This window comes from Suncus etruscus, chromosome 17 (assembly GCF_024139225.1).
Source record: "Suncus etruscus isolate mSunEtr1 chromosome 17, mSunEtr1.pri.cur, whole genome shotgun sequence".
Classification (NCBI taxonomy): Eukaryota; Metazoa; Chordata; class Mammalia; order Eulipotyphla; family Soricidae; genus Suncus; species Suncus etruscus.
The window spans coordinates 27246624-27262657 of NC_064864.1; the positions used below are offsets into that span (position 1 = coordinate 27246624).

At 36.3% G+C, this 16034-nt stretch overlaps 1 non-coding gene across 1 annotated transcript; it reads right to left on the bottom strand.

Annotated features, from left to right (window-relative positions):
* Positions 1–837: 837 nt before the first annotated feature.
* LOC125995277 (U6 spliceosomal RNA) lies at positions 838–944 on the bottom strand. The gene has a single exon (XR_007490825.1). It is a non-coding gene; the product is annotated as a U6 spliceosomal RNA (small nuclear RNA).
* Between the last annotated feature and the right edge of the window lie 15090 nt (positions 945–16034).

The following is a 16034-nucleotide window of genomic DNA, read 5'->3' on the forward strand; positions in this document are numbered from 1 at the left end:
TCATATCTCTGAAAATAATAAAGCCCTTGGGTCTTTTTCAAAGCATTTGGAGCCCCTAAGCAAAATGAGGAATCAAGAATTCCTTATGGGATCCTCATCACACAGGCCCTTTGAGGTCTAACCCACTCCTTCACAATGCTGTCACTGGCAATCTCAGTGAACTACACAGTGATGAGTCAGATCTGTATCAGGGAAAGCAATGAACAAAGAGGCTCAGAAAACAAAAGTCCTGGTTTAATGATCTACTGTTTTATTCTATACGTAAAGCTGAGAAATGGGAGAAACCAGCAAGTGAGCCAGGCCAAGCAGAACAAGAGAGTCAGAACCAAGGTGTCTGTTGCTGACTCAATGCTGCAAGTTGGGAATCAGGATCAGCTCAGCCTTATTCTGATAAATAATCTGATATTCGAACAGGTTAAGGTCCCCTACATGCCTCCCTACATTTGTCTCCTTGTGACTCATTTGAGATGGCTTTTAAGGTGAAAAAAATCTCAGATATAATGGATTTGAAATAAAGATGTTGACTTTTGTAGCTTTTTCAGGCTACTCCACGCCCTGTGACTTCAGAAATCACTCTGGTCACATGTGGTGCCATTGTGTTCAAGGGATTGTGTACAGGGATATACAACTCCTGACCATTCCTTCTCCATATTCCTAGATGACTCTACCAGCCCACCTGCTCCTTGACCTTCTTCTGTATTCCAGCTCTTCAGATGCTGAGTGCACTCACTTAGGTTTGCACTCAGCTAGGGTTGGTTGCACTTAATTTGGATACAGAAGAAATAAAAATATGTCTGGAAAATCTGATCTTTCAGAAGACACATATTTTTTTTAAAAAAAAATATGGAACGCTTCACGAATTTGCGTGTCATCCTTGCACAGGGGCCATGCTATTCTTCTCTGTATCGTTCCAATTTTAGTATATGTGCTGCCGAAGCGAGCACAGAAGACACATATTTTGATAAGGTATATTTTAATATTCAAAGGATGCATAGCAAAGACTACAGGGCCATAATAAAAGGTCTTTTGCCAAATTGAGAGAAGGGAAAGAGTTTCTGGAAAAGTAGTATTTTGAGCTGATTTAGAAAGGATGATAGTAAGTCAAGTGAAAAAATACGTAGGACATTCCTGGCAGAAGAAGCATGCAGAGCAGAATCAAAGAGGTACAAGTCAGTAGAGGGTCGATAGATTGTCATTGTCTAAGTATGAGGAAAGAATGACACCAAGTAGCAAAGCATGTGGTATGCTGGAAATTTGGGGGGCTGAATGGGTCTGAGGTTAAGGAAGAGATGGTGCAGAACCTGGAACAGGTGACAGTTTGACTCAGAAGTTCATTAAAATGCTTATTCAAGCAGCTACAAGGGGGAATTAATGAATGGAGTAAGATTGGCAGAATAGGAGATCCACTTTAGAAGTCAGAAAGGATCCAGGAGAGCATTGAATAGAAGTCAAAATTGTGAGTGAGAACTAGCTTAAATAAAGAGTTTAAAGTTGAAAAAATAGATGGAGGTGGAGGTAGATGGGTTGAATCTGAGGGGCCTGCAAAGCCTGCATTTGGAACAATCTTGATTTCCTTCCTATCATCACATTTTAAGGACCATATTCAGTTATAATAGGATAATAGGTATATAGTAAGTGCTAAATGAACTACTAATTGAAGGTATTAGACTCATTCTAGGGAATCCATAAGATACAAGGTTGGTAGACAGAAGCATATTTCCATAGACATGAGTGTATTAGATGAGATTCAGCACTTACCTTTTTTTTTACTATCATCTAGGAAGCAATAATTTTCTTTTCATTTGCAACAGAAAAAATAATAACACAAAGAAGCAGACTAAATTCTCTTTTTCTGATCTACTATGGGTCAGTTATGTACTTTGTGCCTCTTCTCCCCTGAGTTGCAATGGCCAAGATCCAATTGTGAAGCAGGCTGACCCTGGCTAAAATCCTTACCTCTATCTATTAGCTCTGACATTACTAAATGTATGTATGCAGCTCTGTGGTAATTTCCTCAATTGTAAGTTCAAACATATATAATGTATACTCCTGGAATAACTGGATAAAATTGTGTAGGTGAGCATATAATGTGGTAGTACAGAGTAATAGTACAGCAATTAGGGTATTTGCCTTGCAAGCAGCCAACCCAGGTTCTATCACTGGCATCGTCTATGGTCCCACCAAAAATTTCCAGGGTGATTTCTAAGCTCAGAGTCAGTTATTCCTGAATACTGCCAGGTGTGGCCCCAAAACAAATTAAAAAAAAAAGTGTATAACATGGTTGCTGACACAGTGTTCTCTCAGCATAACTCAATACAAAATTCTCCAGAGACTCCCTCCCATCCCATACTCCTCAATTCTGCTGTTGATTCTGGTTTGTGGTTGTTGTCTTGCTTTTTAAGCAAAAGGGTTATTCTTTTTCCACACATTCTAATGCCTCAGATTTAAAACCCCCCAGATAGGAATTTTGCCTTTTGTCTAGAGAACTATATGTAATACTGATAAAGAAAAGCCAGAATTTTCTCATAAGTATTACTGGAGTGTGAATTTATACTCCTCTGGCTCTTGTATTCATTCATTCAGCAGCATCTGAGACTTTGTTAAAGATGTGATTTCTCCAGCCCTAAATCTGTAGTGAGAAGTTTGAAGAGCAGGGTGATAAGCAAGCCCTTCCATTGACTCTAATGCTCATTCAAATTTGAGACCTCCAGTCATAAATTAAGGTAAAGGGGAGCCCAGCTTACTGAAACAAAAGTAAAAAGAAGCAAATAAATTCAATTCTTTTTTCTATTCCCAAGAATACAATCAAAATTCCTAATGTTTTTAAACTATTTTTCTTTCTTTTATTTTTTAAATTTAAACTGTGGCATTTTATTTATTTTAGTAATTTATAAATAAATTCTTTACTTGAATCCATGGGAGGTACACATGTAAAAAATTGTTCATGATTGAGTTTCAGTCATACAATGTCCAACACTCTTCACCAGTTGCATATTTCTTGCCACCAATATTCCCAGTTTCTCTCCTGCTCTCCCACTTGCCTGCCTCTGTGGCAAACATTTTCCTTCTTTCTTATTCTTTCATTACCTTTTAGACATTGTGGTTTGCAATATTGTTTAATCTGATTTTCTTCTAACTATTGAAAATATATCTCCCAAAACAAATCTCATAGCACTTTTGTTTCCAAATTCTATCATGATCCTTTCAGATTTCCACACACACACAAAAAAAGAAACACAAATTCTAGCAGAGGTCAGAGTTCCAACTTTAATAGTTACAGTTACCTGGGGTTTGTTTCGTTTGGTGTTGTTTTGAGGGTGGATGTGTCATGTAGTGGGAAATCAAGACAGTATAACAATTTAAAAGAAGCAGCTGGTTGTCATATTCAAGTGGTGGCCACTTATTCAGAGTGTGGAGATAAATTCACTGTGCAAAGACCTTCCAATATTTCAAGTAAACTCAGAAATCCAAAATTTTGTGTAAGATCTCCAGTGTGTTAGCTTAACTGTTTTTCAAATATAACACATACATGGACCATGCAGCTGTGGGCCAGATTTGTCTCCAGGCTTTGCTTGTGACCTCTACTTTATAGAAATTCAGATAACCTCTTTGTAAAAGGGGAAGGGAAGAGGTCAGGGATTGATTGCACCAATTGCTAATTGCTTTGTCCTTCTAAATACTAAAAGAGCTAGTCTCTTACTAAAGGAGACTCCAAATATCTGAGACCAATGAACAACTCTGGAGGATATTGTTATTCCTGCACTAAACACCTGCAGGTCCCTCCCCCAAACTCAGACAAGCCTCCAAATTAGAAGTGAAACATGCATCTAAGGGGAAGAGAGTTGACACTGCTGTTGCGGCATTTGTCCCTAGATTAGATTGTCTCCTCTGAGAACGCTCCTTGTGTAAACAGTGACATCCACTGGCTAAAAATCAGATTTTGTGCCATATTCACTGAAGGAAAAAAAGCTCCCCACAGGAGACGATCTTAGATTTGATCCAAACTGAAGATTTTGTTACCAACAGATAGTTTAAAGAAATTAATCTAGAGCCAAGATAAAGCAGATCTTAGGGAAATGCAAATGAGAAATAAGAAAGAAAAGTGATTCCTGTTAGATGCTAAACTGGGAGCTACAGAATGACAAAGATCTTCTATCTGTGACCCAAAAACAAAAACAAATAAAAACAACAACAACAAACTGTGGTTCTGTATATAGTATGAGACCTTCTATGTAGATGCTGAGCTCGTGTAATATGACTCAATAATTATAATGTGCCATGTTACTTATACATTGATTCAAAGACTTGCTAATAAAAAAAGCAGTCTAAAAAGTTCATAATTTTTATACTTCTAGCAAGTTAAATAACATTTCAATATATTGGGCTGAACAACATATATGATAAAAATGATGTCACTGGTTCATTGTTCTTGTAACTACTAGAAAATGTGTAATTTTCTGTGAGTTCAACACAGTTGTATATATTCTAACTCAGTCTTTGTATTTGAGTTCAACACAGTTGTTTATCTTCTAACTCAGTCTTGCTCAGACTTGTTGAATATCAGAATCTCTTGGGAAGCTTGTGAAAGACATAGATTCTGAATCATTTTGTGGAGAGGATATAACTGGCAGAAATGCATGATCATTCCCTCATTATAAAGTTCATATACAAACTTCAAAAACTGGGGCCAAAGAGATAGTAAACCCAGTAGGGCACTTGCCTTGTGTGCAGCCAATCCAAGTTCTATCCCTGGCATTGTGAACGGTCCCCCAATCTCCAGAATAACCTCTTAAGCATAGAGCCAGGAGTAATCCCTGAATGCTGCTGGGTATGACCAAAAACAACAACAACAACAAAAGAATAAACTGCTCTGATTGACCAAGTATACAAATGTATATATGACTTCCCATAATTTTGAGGTTGAAATGCATTTTCCGCTATAAATGACTAGCAAATACTTCCCTCTAAAAGCATTTTACATTGCACAATGCCTAAATGTACTTTTCTTTAGTTTCCTTTCTTTGACATTCCTACATCTAAGCTGTCCTTGATTCACCTACATTTCATTGATGTGCCATCCTCCGTAAGCAGCACTTTCATCCTGACTTCCCTGCTCACAAATGTAGAATACCTTTTTTTTTTTTTCACTAAACAGTCATTAAGCACCTATCTGATGCTCCAGGCACTAAAAGTACAGGATAAAGATTCATAATTTTTCTCTTAGAGCTTATATTGAAGATAGGGCAGGAGTTACCAATCAAATCAATCAAGAAATATATCAGCAGAAAACTGAAATAGAGTGATATGAGAAAAGCAAATCAAGTAGCACCTTAGCTGACCATAGAGGTCTTCTCCAAGACTTTCAAATCTGGTGCAATTGTTACCATCAATGAGAATTCATGAGGACAGTCATCCCAGACTATTGGAGACAAAGACCTAGAGTTGGTGCATCTAAAGAATCAAAAGATAGCCATGGTGACCAAAGCAAGACACTTTTTTTTTAATTTTCAAAAACTACTTTATTTAAACACCATGGTTTATTAGGTTTTTGCCCACTGGTACAAAGTTGTTCATGATTGAATTTCAGTCATGTAGTGTACAGCACCCATCTCCAGTGCATATTTCCCACTACCATTGTCCCCAGTTTTCCTTTTGCCCTCCCCCCTGCCTTCTTCCCTACCTGCCTCTGGGCAGACATTTTACTTCCTCTTTCCTCCTCTCTCTCTCTCTCTCTCTCTCTCTCTCTCTCTCTCTCTCTCTCTCTCTCTCTCTGTCTCTCTCTCTCTCTCTGTCTCTGTCTCTCTCTCTCTCTCTTATTTTAGACAATGGTGTTTGCAATATTTGCAACACGATAGCATATCACTATATCTCCTTTCAGCACATATTTCTTTTCCAGAATGATCATTTACAACTATCATTATCCTAGTGTCTCCTTCTCTGTCCTAATTAAACTCCCCCACTATTTGAGACAAGCTTCCTGCCAGGAGGACTGATCCTCCTGGCCCTCATCCATATTGTGTCTGGTTATTATTACCATACTACCTTTTATTTTTATATATCCCAAATGATTATGATCAGTCTATGTTTATGCCTCTCCCTCTGACTCATTGCACTCAGGATAATACTCTCCATATTCATCCATATATAAGCAACTTCCATGACTTCATTTTTCCTAATATCTGCATAGTATTTCATTATGTAAACATACCACAGTTTCTTTAGCCACTCTTCTATTCATGGACACTTGATTTGTGTACAAATTCTGGCTATTGTAAATAGTGTTGTAATAAAAATAGGGATGCAGAGGGCTTTTTAGCATTATGTTTTAGGGTTCCTGGGGTATATTCTTTTTTGGAGAGGTCACACCCAGCAGTGCTCAGGGGTTACTTCCAGCTCTACATTCAGAATTCGCTCCTGGCAGGCTCAGGGGGATCATATGGGATGCCGGGATTCGAACCACCATCCTTCTGCATGCAAGGCAAGTGACTTACCTCCATGCTATCTCTCCAGCCCCAGTGGGGTATATTCTTAAGTGTTATAGAAGTAAGACAAATTAATAATATTGAGATAAATGAAAGAGGAGAAGAAAAAGCAAAGCTTTAGTTAAGGTAGTACTTGTTAAGATCAAACAAGGACTCTGTCTGAATTAACTTTAAACAAATAAAGTGAAGGAGAAGCATTCCAAATAAAGAGAATAATATGTGTCCATTTTTCATAACAGCATACATGCATTCCTAAAAACTAGAGAAAGGTCCATTGTGTCTCTGACACAATAATTAAGAGAAACTATGAACTATATTAAAACAAGAATATCAGACCCTCATAATCCCTTAGAAATTCAGGTATTGTCCAAAGTGAAACATTTTTGGAGAAGAATATTAATTAAAAGTTGTCTGTAGAGGATGGAGTGGTAAGGCATTTGCCTTGCTGGCGCTAGCCTAGGAAGGACTTTGGTTCAATCCCCCAGAGTCCCATATGATTCCCCAGGCCAGGGGCAATTTCTGAGAGCATAGCCAGGAGTAACCCCTGAGTGTCACCAGGTGTGACAAACAAAAAACTTTGTCTATAGAAAGAGTGTATTTGTGTGCCTAATAATATAGGGATTCAGAGGAGAGATTAAATAAGGTTTAAGAAGCTTGCCTTGTATGTGGCTTAATCTGGTGTCCAAAACAATGACAGGTGTCACTGGGCAAACAGTCAGGAAAGCCTCTATTCAATGCTAAGTGTGATCCAACCCCAGTCCCATATAATAAATTAGTTATAATATGCACACATAGAGCTAAGAGACAAGGCTTAAATTAATATATAAATTTGAATCTTATTCATATACACCTGCACATATCAAGTGTCTCTGAGACTTGGATGTTCTATTTAATGACATATACCTTTGATGGCTCACTCTTGAATGCCACATCTGACAGGCTGTACTAACAGAAATGGTTATTGTTGCCAAAACTTCATATTACACTTTAGTTCAGCACCATTTGACAAAGCAGAGGACTATTAATGAAGATACCAGAAGGCAAGAAATAAAAATTGCAACGCTGGCATCAGTGTGTAAAAGATGATCATTAAATCCTTGAGTCATAAATAGTATTTTATTTTATTGAAACCATTTTAATTTAAAAAGTCTTTTATAGTTGTATTTCAGACAAACAAGGAATAAGGACCAGACCAGTCTCACCACCAGTGTTGACCTCTCTCCACCATTGTTCCCAGAGTGCATCCTATACCACTTCCTGTGTCCTCTGGCTTGCCAGTATAATGGGACCATTTTAAGTTTACATTATTATAGTTTGGGCCTCTTAATTCTATTATTCTTGATTTTGGCTTGTGTATTTAGTTCTGTACATTTTTTATCTCCACCAATGCACCCAAGACCACTTGGTCCTTGATCCCATCTTTTCTTTCTCTTCTTTCTCTCCCTTCCTAATTTTATAGAAATGCAGAAATACGGGGTAAAATAAAGTAATTTACATTCCAAGGTTCTATGAAAAACATGAGAGCCCTTATCTAAAAGATTTATATATTTTAAAAAGTGGCAGTATTTTTTTGCATAGGTGTAAGTAAAATTTGGGGGAAAATAGAAAAAAAAAAAAACATTTGGCCTAAAAACAGAGTGTCTCTACCCAGGAAGCATCCTGCCATAAGTCCAACTACAGACTCTGAGCATGCTAACTTGTCTAACACCAAAAGTCTTTCTTCAAGGATCCAAGACAGTATTTTAAATGGGACAGACATTTGATCTCTTTCTCCTCTGAGTCATTATTTGTATAAAGAAAGGCAGTCGTCTTTTTGTATTGACTTTGTAGCTGTTCCCTTTGCTGTATTGGTTTATTGTTTTTAGGAGCTTTTCTGTAGACTCTATAGGGTCATCAATCTATATCATAATGTCATCTGTTGATAGAGTTTGACTTCTTTTCTTATTTGGATTTCTTTGATTTCCTTCCCTTATCTGATTGCTATTGCTAGGACTTCTAATACTATGTTGAATAAGATTGGAGACAGTGGACATCCATACCTAATGGCTGACTTTAATAAAATGCTTTCCGTTTTTTGCCATTAAGAATAATGTTGGCTGTGGGCTTTTTATAAATAGCTGTTATTTATTATCTTGAAGAGGGTTGCTTCCACACCTACTTTGCTGTGGGTTCATCATGAATGTGTGTTGGATTTTGTCAAGTGCTTTATATACTTCTAATGAAATGATTATGTGGTTTTTAATCTCTCCTTTTACTGATGTGGTGTATGATGTTGATTGATTTGCATATACTGAACCATCCTTTGTATCTCTCAGTTGAAACCCACTTGGTCATGAGATAATTTTTTGATGTGTTGTTAGATTATGTTTGCTAACACTTTGTTAAGGATTTTTGCATCCATGTTCATTAGTGAGATTAGTCTGTAGTTGTTTGTTTTCATAGTATTTTCATCGGTTTTGGGAATGAGGATGATATTAACTTCATAGAAGGCATTAAGGAGTATCCTTTTCTTTTCAATGTTTTGAAAGAGCCTTGGTAGTAACTCCACTCTGAATGTTTGATAAAATTCACCTGTAAACTCATCTCTTCCTGGACTTTATTCTTGGATAGCTTCTTAATTATTGTTTCAATTTCCTTGGGATTAGCCTGTGTAGGCTATCTACTTTCTCCTCATTCATTATTGGGAGATGATATTTTTACAAAAATCTGTCCATTTCTTCTAGGTTCTCTAGCTTAACTGAATAGTTGTTCATAATAAACTTACATGATGTCTTGGATTTACAATTCTGTTGTAATCTCTCCCATTTCATTTCTGTTCCAATTTATTTGAATATTTTCCTATTTTTCTTTTTGAGTATTGCCAGTGGTTTGTCTATCTTGTTTACTCTTTAAAAAAACAGTTCCTGGTTTCACCAATTTTTTGTATTTTCTTTGTTTCTGTATTGTTGATTTCTGCTCTGGTTTTTATTATTTCTTTTCTTCTGCTTCTATTTGGGTTCCTTTGCTGTTGGTTTTCCAGATACTTAAAGTGTCTTTATAGGCTGTTGATTTTGTCTTTTTCTTCTTTCCTAATGTAGGCCAGTATTGCTATGAGTTTTCCCCCAATTAATGCTTTTGCTGTGTTCCAAACAGTTTTGATAATTTGTTTCTTCTTTGTCATTTGTCTCAATGAATTCCTTTATGTTTTCCTTCATTTCTTTTTTGATCCAGTTGTTGTTGAGTATCATATTGTTTAGTCTCCAGATGTTATATTTTTTCTATATCTTCTTTATCACAATCAAACTTTACCTCTGTATTTTTGTCGTTTGATAAAGTACTTAATTTAATTCTTTTTTTCTAAGTTTTTTAATCTTTATTTAAGCAACTTGATTACAAACATGATTGTAGTTGGGTTTAATTGGTATGATTCTTATATTTGTGAATTTATTTATTTATTCTTATATTTGTGAATTTATTTATTTGTCCTAAAATGTGGTTTATCCTATAGACAGTTCCATGTGCACTTGAGAAGAATGTATATCCAGCTTTGGGAGAATGAAAGACCCTATACACATCCATTATTTCTATTTTTTTCTAGTTTCTCATTTAGGGTTTGTATGTCTTTGTTAGTGTTCTGCCTAGTGGATCGGTCAAGTGGCAATAGTGGCATGTTGAAATCTCTCTATCATGCTTCCATCCATATGTTTCTTTAGTTTTGTGAACAAAAACCTTACTTATTTTACTGACTACATTTGGGAATAAATGTTGATCAGAGTTAGCACTTCTTGATCTATTTATCCCCTGATTAATAAGTAGTGTCTATCTTTATCCCTTAGTCCTTTGCTGAGGTTGCAATTTGGTCTGATATGAGTATGACTGTCCAAGCTTTCTTTGGTTCTTCAGTAGCTTGTATAATTGTTTTTCATCCTTTTACTCACAGCCTGTGTTTATTCTTAAATTTTAAGAGTGTTTTCTACTGGAAACAGATGATTGGGTATTGTTTGCTGATCTAACCAGCTACTCTGTAACTTTTGATGGGAGAGTTTAGTCCATTGACATATAAGAAATCTATTAACAGAAAGAGTTATTGTGCCATTATATTGTATAGCATTGTTGCTGTTACATTTGAGTATTTTGGTTTATGAAATTGATCTTTGAGTAGTTCATTTAGAGTAGGTTTTGTTAGTACCTTCCATTTTCTTTCATCATTTTGTCTCTCCTTTTTGACTTCTTTATCAATGTTGGTTTGTAATTTGTCTTCAAGTTCATCTATGTGATTCTCCACCTGTGTGATTCTGCTACTGTGGCTTGTTAACATGTTTTTTAGTTTCTTCAGTTCCATTTGTATGGATTCTTTCATTTTCTGAAAGAGTTCTTTAAATTGGTTGAATTGTTTATCAATAGATTTATTAATTTTGCAGGGTAGTGACTCCTTTATTTCCATTGCTAAAACATTAAGTATTTATTTTAGGTCCTCATCTATAAAGCTCAGACATTTGAGTGGACTTGGAAATTTGTCAGGATTTTTCTCCATATTCCTAACTGCAGGTGTCTTCCTTAGTTTCCCCCATTGTTTTTTGTATTTGGTCATATGAATTTTGAATTTAGTCAAATGAAATCTTGGAGGTTCAGGATTGTTAAAAAGTGATCTTTTGAACTGATTGTATAATAGGTAACTAGATGTATATCTGCTTTAGAGGTTATTTTTTTAACAAGGTTATGTGAGCATGATTAAAATATTTCAAACTAATTTACTGGTTTGTTCAACTCCGCTGCTGTTACCCTACTGGAGAGGCCATCCATTGAGCTTTTCGATTTAGCTACCATGTTTTTCAGATCTCTTATTTCAGTTTGGAGTTTTCTGATTTTTGTTTTTGTGTTCTGTTCAGATCAATCTATGCTTTTTTTTTTTTTGAGTTCTACAAACATCTTCCATATTGCTATTTTATGTTCTTTATCCGAGAGGTTAATCAGATGGTTGGAATTTATTAGGTCATCCGAGCAATCATCTCCCTCAATGTCAATGAACTAAATTCACCAATTAAAAGACACAGAGTGGCAAAATGGGTCAAAAAGATTAATCCAACCTTCTGCTGCCTATAAGAAACACATTTGAATAGTCAGAACAAACATAGACTCAAAGTCAAAGGCTGGAGGAAAATCATCCAAGCAAATAACACCCTCAAAAAAGCTGGAGTGGCTATTTCAATATCTGATGACACCAACTTTATACTCAGAAAAGTGGTAAGGGACAAAGATGGACACTATGTACTAATCAAGGGAAATGTGCAACAGAAAGAGATCAGACTATTAAACATATATGCACTCAATGAGAGATCAGCAAATTATCTAATACAGTTACTGACAAATCTGAAAGAAGAAATCAATAATAACACAATAATTGTGGGAGACCTCAGCATGGCCCTATCAACACTTGATAGGTCAACCAAACTGAAACCCAACAAAAACATACTAGCTCTGAAAAGAGTAATGGAAGAAAGAGGACTAGTAGATATATATAGGACACTCTATCCCAAAAAACCTGGATACACATTCTTCTCCAATGTACATGGGTCATTCTCCAGGATAGAATACATGCTGACACATAAAACATACCTCCATAAAATCAAGAGGATAGAAATCACACAGGCTACCATTGCTGACCACAAGGCTCTGAAATTAGATGTGAACTACAAAGGCACACAGAAGAAACACATTAACAATTGGAAATTAAACACCCTGCTACTGAACAACCAGTGGGTCCGAGATGAAATCAAAAAGGAAATCAAAACTTTCCTGGAAACAAATGATAATGAAGATAAAAACTGTCAGAATCTATGGGACACATCAAAAGCGGTCCTGAGAGGAAAATATATAGCTCTACTAGCAGACATCAGGAAGGAAGAAGGGGCATACCTGAATAACTTAATGATGCAGCTCAAAAAATTAGAAAATGACCAACAAAAGGAACCAAAAATAGGGAGACAGAAAAAATAACAAAGCTGAAAGCAGAAATCAATGAAGTGAAAAACCAAAAAACAAACTGAAAGATCAATGAAAGCAGAAGTTGGTTCTTTGAAAAAATAAACAAAATTTAGAGACCATTGGCAAAACTCACAAAGAAAGAGAGAGAGAAACCTGATAACCCATACTAGAAATGAAAAGGGGGAGATCACAACAGATATTAGAGATCCAAAGGGTAATCAGAGAATACTTTGAGAAACTTTATGCTACTAAACATGGGAACCTAAAAGAAATGGAAAAATTCTTGGACACTTATAACCTTCCACCGTTAAGTAAGGAGGATGTAGCATATCTAAACACCCCCATCACTATTGAGGAAATTGAAACTGTAATCAAACATCTGCCCAAAAAGAAAAGCCCAGGCCCATATGGATTTACTAAGGAATTTTTTTCAAATCTTTCAAGAGGTGCTACTACCAATCATACCCAGGCTCTTCCATGAAATTGAAAAAATGGGAACACTCTCAAACAGCTTTTATGAAGCCAACATCACCTTGATACCAAAACCAGACAGAGATGCTGCCAAAAAAAAAAGAAAATTACAGACCAATATCCCTGATGAATGCTGATGCAAAGATCTTCAACAAAATCCTGGCAAATAGGATCCAATGCATCATCAAGAAGATCATACACTATGACCAAGTAGGTTTCATCCCAGGAATGCAAGGATGGTTTAACATCTATAAATCTATCAACATCATACACAACATCAACAACAAGAAAAATAAAAATAAAAATCACATGATCATATCAATAAATGCAGAGAAATCATTTGATAAGGTCCAAGACCTTCTTGATAAAAGCTCTCAGCAAGATTAAAATGAAAGGAACCTTTCTCAATCCAGTTGAAGTCATCTACCACAAGCCATGTCAAATATAATCCTCAATGGAGAAAAACTAAAAGCCTTTCCTCTAAATTCTGGTACAAGACAAGGCTGTCCACTCTCACCACTTCTCTTCAACATAGTACTGGAAGTGCTTGCTATAATGATCAGGCAAGAAAAAGATATCAAGGGAATCCAGATAGGAAAGGAAGAAGTCAAGCTCTCATTGTTTGCAGATGACATAATACTCTACTTAGAAAACCCTAAAGACTCTACCAAAAAGCTTCTAGAAACAATAGACTCATATAGCAAGGTGGCAGGCAACAAAATTAACACACAGAAATCAATGGTCTTTTTATACAGATTTAATGCGATCCCCTTAAAAATACCTATGACGTTCTTAAAAGAAGTGGATCAAACACTTATGAAGTTCATCTGGAACAATAAACACCCTCGAATAGCTAAAGCACTCCTAGGGAAAAGGAAAATGGGAGGCATTACTTTCCCCAACTTTAAACTGTACTACAAAGCAATAGTTATCAAAACAGCATGGAATTAGAAAAAAGACAGACCGTCAGATCAGTGAAATAGGCTTGAGTTCTCAGACAATGTTCCCCAGACATACAATCACCTAATTTTTGACAAAAAAGCTAGAAATCTTAAGTGGAGCAGGGAAAACCTCTTCAACAAGTGGTGCTGGCAGAACTGGTTAACCACTTGCAAAACAGCGAACATGGACCCCCAGTTAACATCATATATGTAGGTAAAATCCAAATGGATTAAAGACCTCGATATCAGACCTGAGACCATAAGGTATATAGAACAACACGTCAGTAAAACACTCCATGGCATTGAGACTAAAGGCATCTTCAAGGAGGAAACTGCACTTTCCAAACAAGTGGAAGCAGAGATCAAAAGATGGGAATACATTAAGCTGAGAAGCTTCTGCACCTCAAAAGAAATAGTGCCCAGGATACAAGAGCCACCCACCGAGTTGGAGAAACTATTTACCCAACACCCATCAGATAAGGGGCTAATATCCAAAATATACAGGGCACTGACAGAACTTTACAAGAAAAAAACATCTAATCCCATCAAAAAATGGGGAGAAGAAATGAACAGACACTTTGATAAAAAAGAAATACAAAAGGACAAAAGGCACATGAAAAAATGCTCCTCGTCACTAATCATCAGGGAGTTACAAATCAAAACAACGATGAGATACCATCTCACACCACAGAGATTGGCATACGTCACAAAGAATGACAACTATCAGCGCTGGCAGGGATTTGGAGAGAAAGGAACTCTTATCCACTGCTGGTGGGAATGCCGTTTAGTCCAACCTCTATGGAAAACTATATGGAGATTCCTCCAAAATCTGTAAATTGAGCTTCCATTTGACCCAGCTGTTTCACTCCTAGGGATATACCCTAAGAACACAAGAATACAATACAAAAACCCCTTTCTCACACCTATATTTATTGCAGCACTATTCACAATAACCAGGCTCTGGAAACAACCAAGATACCCTTCAACAGACGAATGGCTAAAAAAACTGTGGTACATATACACAATGGAATATTATGCAGCTGTCAGGAGAGATGAAGTCATGAAATTTTTCTATATATGGATGTACATGGAATCTATCATGCTGAGTAAAATAAATCAGAGGGAGAGAGAGACACACACACAGAATAGTCTCACTCATCTATGGGTTTTAAGAAAAATAAAAGTCATTTTTGCAACAATCCTGAGACAATGAGAGTAGGGCTGGAACTTCCAGCTCACTTCATGAAGCTCACCACAAAGAGTGGTGAGTGCAGTTATAGAAATAACTACACAGCGAACTACCATATTCATGTGAATGAATAAGGGAACTGGAAAGCCTGCCTGGAGTACAGGTGGGGGTGGGGTGGGATGGAGGGAGATTTGGGACATTGGTGGTGGGAATGTTGCACTGGTGAAGGGGGTGTTTTTTACATGACTGAAACCTAATCACAATCATATATATACAATCAAGATGTTTAAATAAAGAAAAAATAAATAATTTAAAAATAATTAAAATTATTGAAGAGTAAAAAAATAAATAAATTACTCATACTATTAAAAAAGAGGGAAAACTTTTTTAATTGCCCTAAAAGGGTAGTTACTTTACAGAGTAAGGAAATGAGTGGGATAAATAAAAAGAATAGTGTAAATTCTGTGCTGACAAAATAGGTTCTTCTTCCATCTCCCTCAAATGCTAGTCAGATTGCTACTCCTACTATCAATGTTTTTAAGTCTTTTCCCCTCTACTGAATTTACTTCTGCATCCCCTTTTCACAATTCTCTGCCACTGGAGACAAGAAAATGGCCTGTGAGTAAAATAGCCCATGAGTAAAAAAGGGTGTCTGATAATAGACATGAGCTCCAGTGCTAGTCAATAGGAGCAGTTCATGCTGCTTATATCTTCAGATTAATGAGAAGATTTGGATACCAGCCTAGGTATGAATCATGACTTTTCCACATCCACTAGTCTAGCAAGTCACTTCCTATCCCAGACCCTTTAGCTTAATTACTAAAAGATATACTTGACTGATAAGTATGTTTTAAAGATTTAAAGAGTCACTATGGAAAATTATATGGTATTTGGAAAATAATAATCTGCAAGCAAATGTTAGCTGTAAATAATTTTCTATATATCTCAAATGTCTTCCCAGTTCCGAGCAACTTCAGGTTCTATCAC